The following is a 20,287-nucleotide window of genomic DNA, read 5'->3' as shown; positions in this document are numbered from 1 at the left end:
AAGATTGTTCGCTCTAAAACTGTCGAGAAATAATTTGAATTACAGTGGAGTAACGAAGATCTGGGATTCCAAAACGTTTATATCTTTGTGGGGGTTTAAATTAAATTTCATTTAAAACACCTGTCATATTAAAAGTACAAATAATTTTGTAGCCGACTTCAAAAAGGAGGAGGTTATAAATTTAGACCTTTTTCTTTTGTTCCTTTTTCATGTTTGTCCACCAATGATTCTAAAATAAATGAACCGATTTAGGTGAAAATTGTTTAAGAGGAAAAGGGCTGCCGCAGATTGACCCCAATTATGTTTTTCAGTCCATTGGACAATTTTATGACCAGAAAATCACTTTGGAGGTTTTGCATATAACATGAATCATAACTACAGGCATTTAACTGATAGGACCATGTTCTAAGAAATATATAGGTTCTTTTAAACTTATACGTATAACCACATTCTTTTTGCATAACATAAAACTATTTAGTATGTTTAAACTTTGTCGTCACTTCCAAAAATTGTATAGTATAACTGTTTGAGTAACTCTTTTTTTGGAAAATTATAATCCTTCTTTACTTTTTTGATTCTTGATTTTAGTGCATATATTAAAGTCGGTATATTTTACTAAAAAAATGGTATTATGTTGTATTTATTTACAAGAATGTTTCAAAAAAGTGAATAAAAAAAGTTTCTTCTACATTTAAACAATGATATGATAATTATTATTAAGCAATATCACATTGATTTTCCTTTAGAATATGGTTCATGAATAATGAAAGTTTTCCCATAACTAGGCTATACAATTATAAGAAATGAAAAATACAATGAAATGGAATATAAATTACCTGGCTGAATAAAAACATCTTCTCTTCAAAACGTATAATCCAGCAACTGCAAACCCTCTCTGAGGCGCTGATTTTTAAAATAACAATTGGCTTCATTATACGGACGAAAAAACAATTCGGTTCATAAAATAGACTTAAAACTAAAACAAAGAAACAATAATGTATAAAATCAAATAGGAAATCAAAGAGTAAAGAGCCATGTATTACTTTTGAAACAAATAACGTTAAGCTGTGACAGAATTTAATGGCATTAGGAGGTTGATAAAAATATTTATTGTCGGAATACTGGAATTATTGTTTAAATGAAGTGTTATTTATTTTCGACCATCTAAAACATCTCTGATGATTACTTTTCGTTTTAAAGCCTGCTGTACTGTCAACATTTCTATTTTATCCCCAAAGTAAACTTCAAAACTTTTAGCCTCTTTTTTAGCTTCTTCTCAGTGCTTTTATTGGTTATTCTGAGAAATATCTCAAACTAATAAATATTTCACTGTTAATTATTAAAAATAGTGCGTAAAAACTAAAGAGAAAAATGACTTGGTAAGTATTAGTGTTACATGAGGATGTAAAAGAGTTTCATTCTTCTTATGACATATAAAATGAAGATTGTATCACTATAGCTCTTTAGTCTTTGAGAGCACCTCTTAATTGAGTTTTGTAACAGAAAATCTTAAACTTATAACTAGGGATTGTGTGCTAAACATGTTCGTGATAAAATATAGGCAGATTTCATTCTTAACATAAGTGATTGCTTTGAGATTTGTCTTAGGGTTGTATTACAGTGACAAGGTTGGGTAGAGGTAAGTGCTTTATATTATTCCTAAATCGATACTTTGGTTTTATTTGAGGTTTAAAACCTGAAAAAGAAAACAAAATATACAATTTAATGTAATACAGAGTTTATGGTTACTGAAAATTATTGTGAGAGGTTCTTCTGAAAAAAGAAATGGTAATCTTTTATGATGCATTACGACAAGTTAGCAATAATGTAGCTATTGTGGGTAAGATTGATTAAATGTTAATGTTGAGTTTAACTACAGTTCAACTTTCGCTTAGTACCCATAAGAATCTTATTATGTCGCAGATTGCCTCCTAGAATCTGGAGTCATGCCCCTCAAAAGAGATCGAACAAAATCGTTTAAACTTCAGAGACACCTAGACTGAAAAATCAGTTGTAATCTAAATGAAGAAGTGTTTATATTTCCTCATCATCCATTATCAATTGTGCACCTTTCTAATGTAAGCAGTTTTGTTCTGGTAGAGAAACTTTTTCAGCCTTTGAAAGCCTTTAGATGTAATTTTAGATGAAAAATCCAAGAAGAGGATTAAATCTGATTCTAATCTGATGAAACAGAAAAACCTGAAAGATTGAATTAATAGTAAAAGGAAAAATATCAAAATGTTCAGATTTGCCAGGTACAATCATAGAAATTTACAGAATCTAATGTTTAGCCTTGTTTACTACTAATACTTATGTAATCTGCATTCTACGAAAACTCAGTCCATACAGTTTTAATGTCTCAGTTCAAATTTACTTTTTATAGTGCTAACTTTGAAATAAGTGAATAAATTTTTGAATTACTGATATCCTTTTGACTATTTACCTAACCGGTGAGGATTATTTCACATATAGTACTTCTATGCTTCTTGTGTCATTTATCACGAAAACGCTGATCCGAGCCACAGGCTTTAAATATAGCTATAGCATTATTCTTAAATTTATAAAATCCAAAGCGTAAACCTTTTCATAGATATTTGTTTATTTTGATAAGTTATAAATTAAGAAACTGTCTTGCTCTTCTAATTCCAAGCTCCAACCCACTATAACTTAGACATTGAGTTATTCGAAAGTAGTTTTCAACATGAAAATCTTCGAATGACCATCATGTATCTCAGGAGTGGATCATTAATCTAATACAAAAGGGAGTTATATAAGGCATCACTATTATAGTACATGGGAATACGCGTAAATTTTCCCTTTTAAGTAGCTTCCAAATAGTGTAACTTCCAAGTACGTGGCTTCAAATTAAGTAACTTCCACATATTAATGAGCTACTCAAGGAATTGGCCCGATAGTGTCACCCTTCTTAAATTCGAGATGATTCTGTTAGTATGGAAGTTTCAGATTGTTGTACCTCCTGCTAAAATACTGCCTGCTCTCAGACAGTCAGGTTTGTTTGGAAATTGCTTGCACAAAATTACAGGCAGTACTGCAGAGCTTTGTAACACAACAGACATTTCATTTCAATTTGGCGCCTGCAGCCAATATAAAACACCCTTACTACAACTTTGAATTTATGTATATATTTATTTAGGGCATTCATACTATTAATTAAATAAGCCTGGTTCCATTCAAAATGCTAAGATCCAAGTTGTGCTCAAGAGAACGAAAGTGTAGTTGTCGACTATTTAGAAACATTACTAAGTATCAAAATTCCATGTTATAATCATGATGGAATTATGTTATTCACGGGTATTAAAAAACAGAGCAAAAACTAGCAAGCGTATAAGATTTTTTATACAAATTACATTTTATTATTTAACCTAAAGAAAATTATAAGTCCTAAAAGGATAAATGGAGTTCGAAAATTTGCTATCGTTATATGTTACAAATAGTAACATCTAAAGATGGCAAATATTTATAATCCTTTCAAATCATCCATAAATAAAAAAAAGTGTAAACAAGGAAAGGTATGCCTTTTTTTATCTAAGTTCAAAAACGTCAAAGATTTATTCAGAAAAATCATTCATATCCCTCATTCATAGAAGTTAAATTAGGCTGTGATTTTTTTACTCCCCGGTGGTGGCTCATAGTGTCTAAGCTCACAGCGCCACAGATTTGGCCGGAGTGCTCACAGCGCCAACACAACCGAATAAATAATCGGGTCCATGCTCACAGCGCCACAGCTCATAGCGCCACAGATTTGGTCGAGTGCTCACAGCGCCAACACAACCGAATAAATAATCGGATCCATGCTCACAGCGCCACAGCTCATAGCGCCACACATTTGAGAGTGGGGGAAACACCCGCTGGAGGGGTAACCCGCATTCCCTGTACCAACCTCCAAAGTTATAATTCCCGTGATAACCAAGAAACATTGTTTCTATTGTTTGAACCGGTATTTTAAAACCTATTATGTGGTAATCACGCTTGTATTAATTAATTAACCTTTGTGTGTATATATCTGTATTTATAATGTTTAAAAATAGATTGTTATTGTTAGTTAAATAATAGTAGAACAGGTATTAATTATCACGAATTGATTGTAGTTTTTTATTTTCTGTACGCATCAGCTTTATGTCATTGTGAATTTGCATGTTGTATATTGAATTGTAATCGCTTTAAAATTAGTCCTCATACTCGTACATGCATAATTGTTGTTAACATGATATTTTGAACTACGTGTGGGCTATGTGAATACTTGTTTGGTTTTAGTTAAAACAAATTTTATTATGTACCTATACCTTTTTTAAATGATCAGATTGTTTTAAATTCTTCGTGAATGACATGCGTATTTGAAAGAGAATACAGTTATTGTTTAATGGACGTTCAGATACCTATTTAGTGTACTAGACCCGAACTTGTATTAGTACATACTAACATTACCAATACTCATGTAATATTGTATGTATTTAGTAATAACAAAAAATACTATATTCATGGGAAACATATATGCAGATCACCAGATTTATTCAGATAGATAAAACAAGTTTACTTAACTAAAGGACAAGACAAAAAACGAGAGAAAACAACAAAATTTTTTAATTCTCATCTCACCCTGCTAGCGGTCTATTCTTAAGCGTAGTAGCCTAGAACATTGTACACACACACACACACACACACACACACACACACACACACATTTCCTTAATTTACGGATTCATAGAAAATACTTTTATTACGTTCATAACATTAATTTATGTATTTGAAAACCGTCAAAATATATTTCATTGTGTAGATCCCACAACTAAGAATTCTAAATCGATAAGCACAAGAACACACAAGAAAAGATATCATAGGCTATGTACCTGATAATTATGTTTTTCAAAATAGAAACACTAAAAACATAATAACAGTATCCAAAGTGTTTATTAGTATAATTGTTATAATCGGTTTCTAATCGGGTACCTTACGATTAACTAGTGAAGACAGACATGTATGACATGTTACATAGCATATGGTTACATGCTAACTCAATTTTATAACTATCGCCTAAGCAATAATTTGTTACGATAAAATATTCTTGCTAAATTACATCACAACAAATATTTTTGAGCTATGTATTTTCAAAGACAAGTATACAAAGAAGGAAAACTAAGGAAGGTCGGATCATAGATAATGTAATATTTCCAGTATATTTTAATCTAAGAAATTATCTAGAGAAAGAATTTCAAAACAATCTGTATATCACAATTTTTTAATGAAATTGAAAACTGTCCAGTGTACTTGTATGTCATAAAATCGTGAGATAAAACGATTAATCTAAGAGATTATCTAGAGGAAGAATTTCAAGACAATCTTTATTTCACAATTTTTTGATGAAATTGAAAACTGTCCAGTGTATGTCATCAAATCGTGAGATTAAACGATTCTAAGAGCGGTCATGGGTAGGTCTGTAAGGTGTGCAGTGACCCCGTCTTGTTAAAAGTACAAAGCATCAATATCAATATCCAGCTCCTTTAGTACTGGAATAAAAAAGTTATTCAACATTACTACATACCGCGTAACTGTTTTTCCCCCGTTATCTTCAAATAAGTAAAATCCAAAAAATTCTCTCTGTCGGTCGATACTGCACTTTGACGCTATGTAAAAGCTTAGATTGAAATCTCTCTGAGGTTATAAGCACTCTAATAACTCATTTTTGTTTGTTAATGTGATCAGAAGGGTAAAAGTGTGTTTCATCAGATATAATCAACAGGTTAGAAACATTAGGCCTCATTTTTAATGTCAATTATTTATCACACAACACAACTCTTTTGCCATAGTCCAGATCTTTAAGATCTTGCATAATTTGAATTTTGTAAAGATAAAAATGAATGTCGTGGTGCTAAATCCTCAGCGGGGATCTGTTTTTGAAAACCCTAGCCAACGCTTGCTATCAGGCCGCCTGCTCTGGACTGCGACTAACTGCAACTCTGACTCTTTCCACATTGTTCGGCGTTTGAACAGTTTGTAGACTTCCTTCCCTCAGTTTTCTTTTGGGTAGAAGCCGTATTTGTAAATGAACTTACCTAGATTTTAATTATTTTTATATCTTGAACAGCGCCGTGCCGAGTTAACCAATGTTAAAGTGAGTTGTAAGAAATCTGTGAGTTTTTACATAAGAATCACTGTTCTTAAAACGTTTCTACAGCAAAAGTATGTTGGTCAGTACTTATTTTCTTGGTTACATGATGGTTTTTGTGTGCAGTGTAATCGCTCACCTTTAAATTTGAAAATAGGCCTATATTTTTACAATAAACTGCTGGAATAGTTTTATTGACGGGTGAATATATGAGAAATAGTCATTAGCCGCTAAATAATATAAATCACACAAATTATAACACTTTCAGCCATCCTCATGTGCTTCCTCTTTTAGATCTCAATAATAGTTTTTCTTGAACTGTAACCAAAAGAAATGTATATGATAATAATGATTTATTTTCGTTCTAAAGTAAAGGTTACAACATAGTACTTGTCGGAAAACATACTGTCCAATTTTACAGAATACGGACAGTAAGAAGTGAAAAAAAATATTTACAAGTATTAACGTTTAAATATACTTAAGTGAAGTATATATACAAAATCAAAAATACCAGACGTAAATAACGTCAGTATTCCGTGGCGTCAAAAATTACTTTACAAGTAAACAGAGATCAAATGATTTTTCACACACAAAATGAATAAACCACAAGTACCTTTTAGTTTGCAATATTATAATAAGTACAGTTAACTGAAAAGAATATTTAATTTTTAATATAAACCATAAGTTTAGATTGATACTGAGTTCAAAAATTAAATACTATTATTTTTAAAAAGTCGTAGTCAATTTAATTTAATTTTACAACTGAAGTATTTTACTGAAGTAGTACTAAAGTATTTCGGTCCGGTGAATTCAAAACATTGTCAAAGACAGATTTGCTTACTTTGGGAATTAAAAATGTATTGTGCTGGATGTTTCTAGTTTTGTAGTGTAGGTCACTTGTCCCCAGTTACCACTTCTAACAAAAAATAATTCTAAATTCGTAAGTACTTCCCCAACATATCAAGTCATACATACAACATATCATTTGTTTATCCCAAGAAACATTTTTATCCAAAAGTCAATCCTACATATTTAAACTTAGACCAAGTCCTATTATTTGACAGTTTCAGTTTGCAAAATTAACACAATTACAATTTGAATTGTGATTTTTAAGAGTATGTTGAAAAATGTAGCCTCTGAGATCAAAATTAACAAACTTGGTTTTACTTACTTTAACTTGCATTTTATTTATATTATACCAATTTCAAATGGAAAAAAGATTTAATTTAATTTCTTTTAAAAATCTCTTAATGTTTTTGTCAGAATAAAAATTGTAACATCATAGGAAAAATGTTTAATTTGTCCATGTATATTCTGCTTTAAAAGATGTTTAATGGACATTAATAAAAGACCTCCTGTGGCACTCCTAGCGCGACAAGCATGAGGTGACTCAGACAGCCTGACACTCACCTGCTAGCTGCAGTCAGATAAAAGCGGAACCAGTCCAAGGTCACGCTCTGATGCCAATCGCCTCCAGTTTTGATAACAGAATATTGTGATCAACCATATCTAAGTTTTCTTCAAGTTAATAAAACACCGGTTACTTTATTGTTGTTAATAAGATTATTTTAAATGAAATTTGTTACGTTTAATAAAGCGTATTCCGTTGATATATCCCTCGTAAAGCCAAATTACATATTACTTACAACCAGAGCCGCAGCTACATATTTTTCCAGAGGGGTAAGCCCTAAATTTGCCGCCCTTATCTACCACTCAACATCAACTATAAACAAAATGTTTTTGCTGTTTCTAAATCAGCATGTAAATAATCTAGAAGTACTTAATAACTATTATTATTGTATTTGTTAAAAGCAGTTATCCGCGGCTTTGCACGTAATTTTCAAGATCTAGGAGCGTCCTTTTTAGTGAAATCATTTATGATGTAATATGACGGAGTTTTATGACAATTTTTCACTCAAATGTAGGTATATATCTAGTAATTATAATTTTAATGCCCGTGTTTAAGAGATTTAAAAGTCAAATAACATTTTTACTGGCTTATTTCAGGTTTTACGTGAGTCGAAGTATATATTTTATGTTTAATTAAATTACATTTCTGACGCCACAGTTGAGTCTCTTTCCTAATATTTCAATCGAGGAAATACAATCGGGCCTCAGAAATCTGCTTTGGTTAATACATATACTTTCGGCCCTCTTAATGTACATCCGTTGAAAGATATCTCCAGTGTTAAGTTGACTTAGTCTTATTGTCCCTTTAAGAAACTATATATACGAAGAAATTAAAAGACGGTCTACGGCCTTTTTACCAACGAACGGTCTAAAAGCGCCTATTCCCACAGTTCAGTTTGCCTTGCCATTATAAAGAAGAAAATATATACATATGTTGGTTTTCAAGCGTACTTTTGTCAAAACGTCTATTAATGATCCTTGTAATCTATTTCCGGTCAAAGATACTTCAAATGCCATAATTTGGTTTTCCATTTTATTACGTCGAAGAAAATAAATATACTATCGTAAGGCTGAACAGTTACTATGGTTAAATGTATCTATTTCAGCTATTTAAATTCACTTCTTTTCTAATTAATTTACAGTTTCATAGTTGAGTTTGCGATGTTGCACCGATCAAGAAAATATGTACACATGCAGGTTTCGAATGATAACTTACATGACATGAAAAGCAGCGTCTATTTCCGGTTTACAACATTTCTGGTATTATATTTGATTTAGATTTTTTTTACCCCGATCAAGAAAATATATGCATACAAAAGCTTAAAATTACTACTTTGGTCGCTTTTGTTCCTCTTCCGGTATAAGGGATATAACATACAATTGTTTCAACTATGTTCATTTCAAATTTTGAAATAATCGATTATAATAAACTTTGCGAGATAACATTTGTGTTCTCTTTCAGGCTGTATTATAGAAAAGAATGAGTCGTTGAGGTATATTTGTATCCATTACCCTGTTTTTCCAGGGATCAGGATAAATTGGGCATACTTATGCAATACGGATCCATCCCTCACGATGTTGGTTTTGAGAAAAATACAATTAACTTTACTTTTACACAAAACAATGTATGTTCAGAGTACAATTGTAGGGCTTTCTTTTAACATTAGATTATAATATTCTAAACTTAATTTAATAAGCTTTAGTGACCAAATAATCTATTTATTAGTTTTTTTTTTGTAAATTTGTGGCTTGGATCCTTATTGCAGTTTTATGATATCGTTTATTGAAAATTGCAAAAAGAGACCATTGTGGGTTGAATCTCTATTAAAAAACAAAACATTAACGGTTAGATACACTTTTTAGTTCAATAAACATTAATCAACATAGTTTTTGAACTTCTTTTGTTATATTGTAGGTAGGTTTTCTTTTTCTGGTTAAGAAAACCACACACATATATATATATATATATATATATATATATATATATATATATATATATATACATAATTATTGGTTGTATTATTTGTATTATTATTATTTTTATTATGTATTATTATTTGTATTATTATTATACATATACGTATATATATATATATATATATATATATATATATATATATATATATATATATATAATTATTTTGGGCGTCACTGAACCCCTGCTAAGCGCATGAACCAATTTTAATGACATTGTTTGTGTGTCTTCAGGTAGATTCGAGAATGGTTTAAATTTAAAATACGGTCCAATTTAAATTTTTGAATTTAATAAGTTTTTATTTATACAGTGTAGCAGATTTTGGAATATTTTAATATATTCCCGAAGACTGCGCTATGCACGTAATACGCAGTGTACTGATACTTAACAGCTGTTAATACTTTCACCTGAACTTCGTCAAAGAGGCAGAAACATTTGTTCATATTTAAATTTCAGAAAATATTAAACTATTTTAAAGTGCTTGATCAGTAGTATAATGCAGATTGCAAAAACGAAGTTATTATCTAATTTTAAGTTTAGATTGCACCACTAGCCAATAAACCATGTAATGCAATGAAAATACTATTCAAACACTGTTATAAAAACTACCTTATTGCACAAAGCAGTGAATGTTTGCACATAAGCTAATCGAATATGGTTAACTCTCTTGACATTGTGTATGGCATTTTTATTGTAGCTAAAGAAAAGGAAGGGGAGCACACTCTACCGCTTGTAAATTTTTCTTGATAAGTGAAAACATCAAAATCACTTCAGCATCATACATTAATCTAAGTTGGATTCCAAAAACCAACAAATGGGATGAATTTTTTGTAAGTGCAACAGCATAATCCAATAGTGTAACCGTAAATAAGGCCGCAGTAACTTTTAAGTCACATTGTAAGATATATATTTTCTTCATCGGAAAAAGAGGCTAACTATAAAAATGTCGCCTTAAGAATCGTAGATCGAAAAAAATTGAGAGAGTCGAAAGAAGACGCTGTTTGATCGAAGTTGGTTTTTGTTAGTATATATTTTCTTGATCGGGGAAACTCTACAATAGTACCGGAAATGGACGGAACTTGGAGCAACAGTTTTCTACACATAACATAGCTGTGGTAGGAAAGATGTATTGAATTTGAATGTAAAATTTAGCTCCAGTTCACCTTCCTTTTATTGCAGCTTCTGTTATCTGACACTGTCTCAGGCTTGACTCCTAGTACCTCATTCCTCTGAAGGGATCCAAAGACAGTCAGAAAGTCAGAATGAAATTAAAAATACAAATTTAACCAACCCTTCCCACCATATTTACGTTATGTGTAGAAAACTCGGTTGCTCCACTGTGATTAGAGACCGTATCAGATCATCGTAGTGCACTCAGTTGTGCATATGATGAGATTATGAGAACACCACTCCATCTATTTGTATTGTAGGTGTATCTGATGATGTAAAGGTGTTAAAGCTTCGTTTTGAGATTCTTCGTCGCCGACTTTCTTTGGATCTCTGCAGGACTCAAGTTTGAGACAGCGTCAAATACCACACACTGCTATAAAAGGATTGTGAATTGCAGCTAAATTCAACATTCAAACATCATAAGTGCTTTGACAAAGTAGGCAACGGCCGCGTGTAACAGCTGGTTGATTTATAAACAAATAAATGTCTAATGAGGATAAATCCCTATCAGTATTCACATGCAGAACGTATAATATCATACAGTGTTTATTAAATCTCAAAATAATAACTGATAACCGATTTTGTAAGGTTCTTCCTTATTTATTTGTATGCCGTTCTTCAAAAGACATACACAAAATGCAGAATAATAATAAGGAATAATGATAAGTTAACGAGGAGAAAGCTTAAATTTTAAACAAGAATGTTTTTGGTTATCATAATCCAAAATAATATACAAAATATTTTTCTTTTACTCGAATACATGTGTGAATACAACCTAATCAGTAAAAGACTATTGCAATGTGATGTAGGTGTATAGACTACTTTAATGTGGTAGAAGTTTGATATAAGATGTTTAGCATGTAAGAGAGGTCTTCGGGTCCCGGTTCCGTCAGGTATATCCTGTAGAAAAACAAATTATAGTAAACAATTTATGGCATGGCTGTGTTCTAGTTTTTAAAATGCTTTCAAAATCTTTAATTTGTCTTGAAAGCGGTGTAACAATTTTCATTTTTTATTGTACAAAAGGTATCAGTGGAGAAAAGCAGTGTTAAACCATATACCACACAATGGGCTTCCCATTAAGTATTTTTAATGTGAACTTTAACATCTGGAATCTGAATTGGGTTCCAAGCTATTAAAACATCCTACAAATTAATTTACATTATAATTTTGTTGTACGTATAGGCTACCGTATATTGATCAAGAACTTCAAAAAAGGAATGGTTGTTGGAAAACAAGTGTCCAAAATATTAAGGACTATTTATGAACTGGGTGTATCGAGTCATCAGCCGATGTGGCCAGGAAATAAAAACGTAGGTCGGGACCGGAAGATGAGCAGATAAACAGATTGGAATGCGGGGGAGCGAGCAGCCAACTTAGTTCGTAGCTCGTGGGATCTCCGCCTGGCGCGCAACACCACCGAGTCTGTGTTTTTCACTCAAACCACACATGTAGGAACAACAAAGTCAAAACCGATCTTCTTTAGAAAAACAATCTATACTAAAAGAATTGGGCTGCTAATTGATATGTGCAGTTTTTAACTGCAATAGTATGATATAATATGTAATCAAGAAGTAAAACAAACTTATGTATAGAGATAACTAAAATGCGACTGCAATGTCATTGCATTATCCACTACATGCGCCGTGACGGTGGGTGGCCGCTTGTCTGCCTCCGTATTTCTCCTACATCAAGTGTCCCCCTCCAAAGTTATTATTTAATAAATTTGAACCAATAGGAGGTTGTGGCGCTATGCAACACCAGAAAGTAGAGACTGGCTCATAGCGTCACAGAATTGGCCCGAGTGCTCACAGCGCCACAGCTCATATCGCCACAGCTCATAGCGCCACAGATTTGGTCGAGTGCTCACAGCGCCAACACAACCGAATAAATAATCGGATCCATGCTCACAGCGCCACAGCTCAAAGCGCCACAGCTCACAGCGCCACAAAAAAGGCCTCACCACTCTCCCCACGACACATCCGGAGGTGGGGTTAATGTCTGAAATTTATAAAAAAAACCCTTTCTTCGAAAAGTCAGGATTTGGAGGAGTGAGTAAAATGTTCTTCCACACTAACGGAACCACATTTCATAATGCTTAGTGAAGAAAAAAGAGTGATGAAAAGGATGCCTCTCATTTGACCTTATCTAACAAAATTTAAAATTAATCGTACCATTTTGATTTTATTTAAAGAGTAGGTATATTAATTTTGTACTCATTGGTCAGATATTGAAATTCGTCGTATCGTTGTTTTTGCCTACTAATGACCTCCAATTATCGATGGTCCAATTTAGAGTACCAATGGAGGGGCAATATTATTTAAAATGTTGAGCCGTGGATAGGAGGGGGGGGGGCTTCAAACCCCATACTGGGAAGAAGGAAGTAATCTTTAATTCCACAAAAATATTCTATCAGCTGATGTTATTATACTTTTCAAAGGGGATATGAAAGACTAGTGCGGGTGGGTGGGATGAGGGGCTTTTGCGACATCCCATATGGGATGTATATATTATATATACTTATATTATATAAGTATACAATAAAAAATACAAATCGGTTCACAAAGCGCTCATTCAGTTTTCTTTTTATTTATATGGTTACCAAACGAATAAGGGATTAGGTGGATTACAGTTTTCACGCAAGAATCGATTTGTATTTTTGACGATAGAAAAATTAATAGTTAAAACTTAAATATAATAGGACACTGGTTTCCAATGATTCATTCGAGTGATATCAGTAGCTGAGTCAATCGCATAGTTCCGGTTTTTATCAGTTGAAACTAAGATCATATTGAACATTTCTAAACAAGTTTGAAAAATATGCATTTTAATGAAACCTTTACATAACATCTAACATATAAAATTGTTTGTATTCCAAATATTATTTTTACTTTTTATGAAATACTTTTTGACTTTTTTTGTATATGAAATGTTCCAACAATAGAAACGCTTAAATAACCTACCGATGACACAGTACACACAAGTACATATCATCGCAGGCTTGAATTATTAATTTTGACCTAGAAACATTTCTTCCAAGCGGATATCCTCCTATTTTAAAATATACTTAACAATATTAGTATATAATTTAAATTTTAAAGCAGCCAGGTTTTCAATTATACTCGGTTAAGTTCGAATGCAGTTTTCTTGTTTTATAAACACATTCAAACATTCTTTTACGGGAAGAATGCTAATAGGCTACTTCTAGTGATAGATATAGACAATAATAAATGCTTTACTTTGCATTGCAGCAGACACATTTAATAAGACAACAAGAAGCTGGCCTGTATTTTAATTTGAATGCCAATCGTTAGTTGAGCGTTCCTTAAGACATTTTTACAATATTAATGTTTGCTTAGGTTTTTAACAATTAGTTTTAGGTATTATCAATATTGCAGGTTATATCCTAAGTGGAGTGAACTCTATCTTCGCTCTTGAAGCTTTCGATTCGTCTGTGGTAAAATTGTATAGACTGTTCGTTGTGTTGTGAGTCATCTCTCATTCATTCTCAATAAATATCTGCTCATCACCGTTGTGATTATGGGGTACCTCAATATTCTATGTCTAGCTACGAGGAATAGGGGCTAGGATACCAACTTTTAAATCAGAAAAGAAATACGGAGTGATTACAGATGGAAAGAATTGTCCATAATAAATTGGCACATGATGAAAATCCCATGAGTATATCTTTGTACAGCCATCGCCGAACAAGAAAGAGAACCAATGTAATTCAGTGGTTTTAAATGACTCCACATTACTTAACCAATACAAAAATGTTCACATCGTTTTCAAGCGCTGATGAGGCCTGAAGGAATGTGTACTATCCGAAAAGATAAAAGTGATGAAATCTACCTTCAGTTTAGATAGGTGTACAAGCTGTGACTATGTTGCAGTAAAAGCAGTACAAATTTCATTATTATTAAACCATTAGACTCACTTAAATTGTTATCAATCAAGATATCACCAATAAAAACCAATTAATTTGTTCGTTGTCAGAGAACACACGCGTCAAAGCATATCCATCTTCAAGGCAATATCCGCAATTCGGCAAGACAATGAACTAAAGAGGTTTATCTGTCTCCAAGAGGTACGCCTAGTACATAAAATAGTCAAATTCAACTTGATAGTATCACAACCAGCAGCACTCTTAGTCTGTCAGTACTTGATTTGCTCTCAAAGTGAATAAAACATCCCAAAAGTACTTTGCAGACTGACATTTATGTTACATTTTCTTATCTTTTTGATATAAATGACCAATTAGTGTAACATTTTGTAATTGTTTTATGACGGTCTGACAACTACTGTATAATGACAGAGAAATAGTTTTAGTAGTCTACACATGCATATTGAATCCATAGGTTGTTTACGTAACCTTTATTCTTTTATAAGAAGACCAAATGGCCACGTAAGAAGATAGACTAACTGAACACTACTAACTCTGTTTACATTAATGTTACAAGCATCGTGGGTACAGAGGTAAATTCTTTGTAGAGACAGAAAGTACGTATTATTATTTTTGTCCAAATCTATACAAAAATCATTTAGCCTATAAACTGGTTGAAGCCAAAAGTACGAGTACTTACATTAAATACGGAGATTACAGATTCGCAAAATGAAATTTATATTAAATCTCGGAATTTAACAAACTGGGATGAAATGGATCGTTTTCCCAAGAAAACCTATACTAAATATATTATAGCTTCCTTGAACATGGATTCCAGGACGTCAAGGTTAAAGAGCCGTACTCTTGCACCTGAGGTTTTGTATGTACTTATTAGGTCGTTACACTTCTTTTTATAATTCCATAAGGAATTTGATATTCTGCGGCACACTCTGTTAATTTTAAATTCATTGAAACACAACAGTTTATCTTCTTTTAATTTAGGGCGCATTTATTATTAGGGGACACCTCATGGCATTTATGATATTATGGTTATTAGGAGATGGAGCATTATTACAATATTTTGGGGTATACTCTTACTCTTTCTATAAGTACTTGTGACTTTCTACTCAGATATTTTTTTAAATCAGATTGTTGATTGTAAATATTTTTCCGCTCAGAGCAAAACTTTTGAGAGTTGAACAGTTGACATGCGTTGGATAACATCTTGTGCTGTGTGAGTTTTACGTTTCTTTACTTTCTTTGGTGTGTAATTCAGCAACAAAATTATTTTCTTAAATGATATCTAGACCTAGAAGAGTGACTAACTTTCATGGAATTCTTCATGAACCCATCAAAGAATAATATTATATAGTATAATGTATAATATGTCTATATATATATATATATATATATATATATATATATATATATATATATATATATATTTATTTATTTATACGTAATAAAGTTTTAAAATTTGAACTTTGGTACAAGGACGGACGTTGTAACTGAGCTTATGTAACAGGCATTACGAATTACATGTGAGTAATGCATGTTTTGCTTGAACAAGTTTGAAGGCGTCTGCTAGAAATAATAACACGCTTTATTCCATTCATGTTATTGTCTAAACAAATTATTACAAATACATGTGACATCAGTGCCGTAGATCAGTTAAAACTTTTGCTGTCGATAGTTTATTGTAACCAGGAACTTTGTTGAATTGCCTTCAAATATATGAATGGAATTGTTGCCACACATTGCCGGTAAACGTACCTACCAAATTCTCCGGCTGTCCCGGTAGGTACATAATTTTAGCGTCGCAATGAATGCGTTAATAAGGTATTCTATAGCTAGAAATGTATCAAAGTTTTAAAAACCTATTCTTTAGATAGAAATGTGTCAAAGTTTAAAACCGTATTCTTTAGCTAGAAATGTATCAAAGTTTAAAAACCCATTCTGTAGCTAGAAATGTGTAATATTTCAACAACCTCCTATTTTATAGCTAGAAATTTATCACAGTTTAAAAACCTATTCTGTAGCTAGAAATGTATCAAAGTTACAAACCCTATTCTCTGGCTAGAAATGCACCATGGATTAACACGTTAATTGTGGTGAACGCACCTCACTATTACTACAACTGTCCTAAATTAGGTAAATGAGTCGTCCGCAGTGAAGGTGTTAATAAGGTTCAATGGCGCAAATGAGTGTGTGTTCTTGTTGGAGCCAATTATACGAAGAGTAAACTGCAGAAGAAGGTAACTAAATTAATAAATTGTCGTTTCAAATTACTAAATTAATTTTTATAATTTTAAATATAAATATAAAATTGTTTTGATCAACTAAGCAGCAACTGGGGTATACGAGTATAATACCCAGTATAATCTATGACTTATTCTATGATGCACTTGCTCGCAATGAAGTGTATTTTTGCAAACAGTTTAGGTGGTCGTGAGATTCCAGGCTTTATGCTTGAGATTGGACGTGTGAAGAGAAAGAATTTTCAAAGCAGCCATTTTTTAGGTCATTGACCTAAAATTATTATTATAACCTCGTTCCCGGAAGCCAGCTTATCTGTGTGGCTTTGCTCTTACTTCCTGGTCTCTGTGCTGTTGTCTTGTCTTCTCTATCACTCTGCTCTTCTTTGTTTGATTGACAGAATATTCGTCATCACAATTTATTGATGACTAAGGAAATACTTTAGTTCCCTCGATAAACGGCTCCGTGAACTTGTACACAAGCGTGATCGAAATATTAAAACCTTGAGACTTTTGTACTGATTTAGTGCCTCAAAAATTAATTTTGTGTTTTAGTTTGTAATCAAGTCTATTTACAAATTGGTTTGTTCAATAATGCTTTCGTATTCATCGTGGTTACTCATAAAATAAATATGGTGTTTCCTAACGCTAGGTTCCTTATGCAGAAATAAGGCTTCAAGCAAAATTTCAAGTCTTTAGGTAAGTTAATTCTCACGAATATTGATACATCCATTCCCATTGCCATGCAGAGGAAGTGTCCGAAAAACATTTATGCTCTTGAACTGCGCCCCTTGTCTCCAAGGGAAAGGGGACTAAATAATGATTGTCATTTATCTCAAGGAATATCTATGTCAATTTTGGTTAAAGTCAATGGGTCCCTAAATCCTCTAGGATTGTTGTGAAAATGTGGAGTTGGCCCTAGAACTTCGTCTCTGTGGTTCAACATTTGGACCATGTAAATGTTGGTTAAAATCTATGGATCCGTCCAACAGTATTGTTCGAAGGATTTAGTCATAGGGATTTACTATACTTGTAATAAGAAATAGGCTTATGATATATGGGTATGTGACAGTAGTTCCAAATGGTTCGGTGCCTAGCAATGAGGGTTGTTGTTATTATAAAGACAGTTCGTTTACTTTGTAATATTTTGAACAGTCTATCACTTGTAATCAGTAAATACACATGTCGTTAACCTGCATATATAAGTTTTATTATTTAATAGGCACCAACCTAAACCTTTTCCAGATCAGAAGGTTACGTATTCAGATCAAGTCGAAATCACCAATATAGGAAAAGGTTGCGTTTGATTCCTATTAAATAACAAACCTTGTATATACATGGTAACGAGATGTGAGTACAATTGATAGACTGCTCAAAATCTTACAAATTAGACAAACAAACTGTCTTAACAATAACAATCTTCGTTGCTAGGCACCGAGCTATGTAGAAATAACGTCACATGTATATTATTTTTTCAAAATTAAAAATTATTTTTTATACTTGTAAATTAATTAATAAACTATTTTATGTTGTAGTGATGTTTATACATTGAAACAGAAGCAGTGGATCATGTATTTTCATTTTTTTGGCCATTAGATAATTTATTTAATTTTTCCTTAATAATTTCAATTTGCATAGGTTTTGTCTCTCTGTTTTTTCCTTGCTTTAAATCAGATTCAAAAGCATCGTAACAAAAGTTTTCTTTGTCTCCAGTAATTCCGGTAGTAATAGAAATAACGGCATCAGTATTAGGAAAAGGGTTGTGTTGTTTAAAGATGTGTCTAATCAATGTGTTGATGACTTTTATTGAAAGATATACAGTATAATATTCTATAGCTTTAAAACTTTCTGGCCATAAATAACTCTCTTGATTCATTTGTATACTACAGTTTCAGTGGCATCACTTTTAGAAGTACCTCTTTCGGCACTCATTCCTTTCATAAAGGTTTGCTCAATAGTTTTGATCACTTGCATGCCAGAACGTAGGATCTATTTTATACTGTAATTCTTTCATATATTGCATATCAATTTGCAATTTACCTTATCAATTTAATGCACACAAATGATGCAGTATTTTCCCAATTAAAGATAGGGAAATTCGTGTTACTTCTAAACGTTTTTCTGAGGCGAAAGTAAATAAACTTCACTTACCTTTTTTATACAGTCAATGGCTTTCTTATTAATATATATTTTCCGATAATTTGTAAGTTTTTATAAAAATTTGTTTTATAAGCACCAAAACTAGAATTTTCTTCTCAAGTTGAACCCAGGTGTTTACGTATAACACAGCTAAGCCCATCGGTCATGCTGCGAGTCGTTAGTTTATCCATTGTTCGAAAACTAATAGAAGAAATTAATAAAATAATTAAGATTCCTTGTATTTTATTCAATATTATTATATGGTTTTTCTTAAAGCCAATGTCAATCATCGATTTATCTATTATTTCATTAATCATCCAATAATGAACAGCAGTGTTAAATCAAATAACAACTGCAATACAGAAAAGAAAGCATACAAATTGGTTTGTAAATGTTTAATTGAAAAATCTGTCTTGTATACAATTTCTATTAAACATATACAAGAATTATTCCTAAAACACGGCTTTTTACTGTTATATACACAACATATAAGGAACAAGTATCATTGTATAAATAAGCTAGCAGACAAAATTCCGCTGTACTTTGCACCGCCCAAAAACATTTTAAACACAGTGGTGTTCTTATTAGATGTTTTACTATATCTAATTAGGTAAAATATCACATATAATATGAAAAAATACCATTTAAAGCAAAACTATATAATCTTTGATAGTTTTGATAGTAATTTGTTTCGACGTGAAAAAATCTAGATCACAAACAATATTTGGTAAACATTGTAGTTTATAGCCTGAAAAAATACCACATCGACGATATAAATTCATTTACTTTAATTGTAATCCGAATTCAAAACCCTTAGGCGCTCCACTATAAAATCTGTTCTTGGAATGAAGGATTTATGGATTTGAGACAAATGCTTATTTTCCGTTCAATTTTAACTCCATGTTTATCTTCTTGCGTACGAGATGTTTGAATAATCAAGCTACATCAGATACCGGTAAAAAACCACACAGAGTCGATAAAGAACCATCAAAACTAGCCTATTGATTGAGTGATCCACTGGCTTGAGTAAAGGTTTAGAAAAGTAGTGGTAATGGGTTTATAGAAGCGATACAACAATATGAACTTTCAAGGCCACGTCACAGTGTCATCATGCCCTGTTACATACAGGGTAACTACAGAGGCTTCTTGTACTATAGTCAACTTATGCGTAAGGTTTACGCTGACAGTCTAAGTAATGTTTGGTATGATAGACGTTGAGTTTTAAAGTTACACGAGCCTGTTTTATGTACTTTTGGCTCGGGTTCTGTACAGTAATTTATACACATTCTGGTAATTTTTCTTCTTTTTGCCACCCCTCAAAGCTGCCGTCC

This window comes from Homalodisca vitripennis, chromosome 4 (assembly GCF_021130785.1).
Source record: "Homalodisca vitripennis isolate AUS2020 chromosome 4, UT_GWSS_2.1, whole genome shotgun sequence".
Classification (NCBI taxonomy): domain Eukaryota; kingdom Metazoa; phylum Arthropoda; class Insecta; order Hemiptera; family Cicadellidae; genus Homalodisca; species Homalodisca vitripennis.
The sequence above is the reverse complement of the archived record's forward strand: the minus strand, read 5'-3'. Positions refer to the sequence as shown.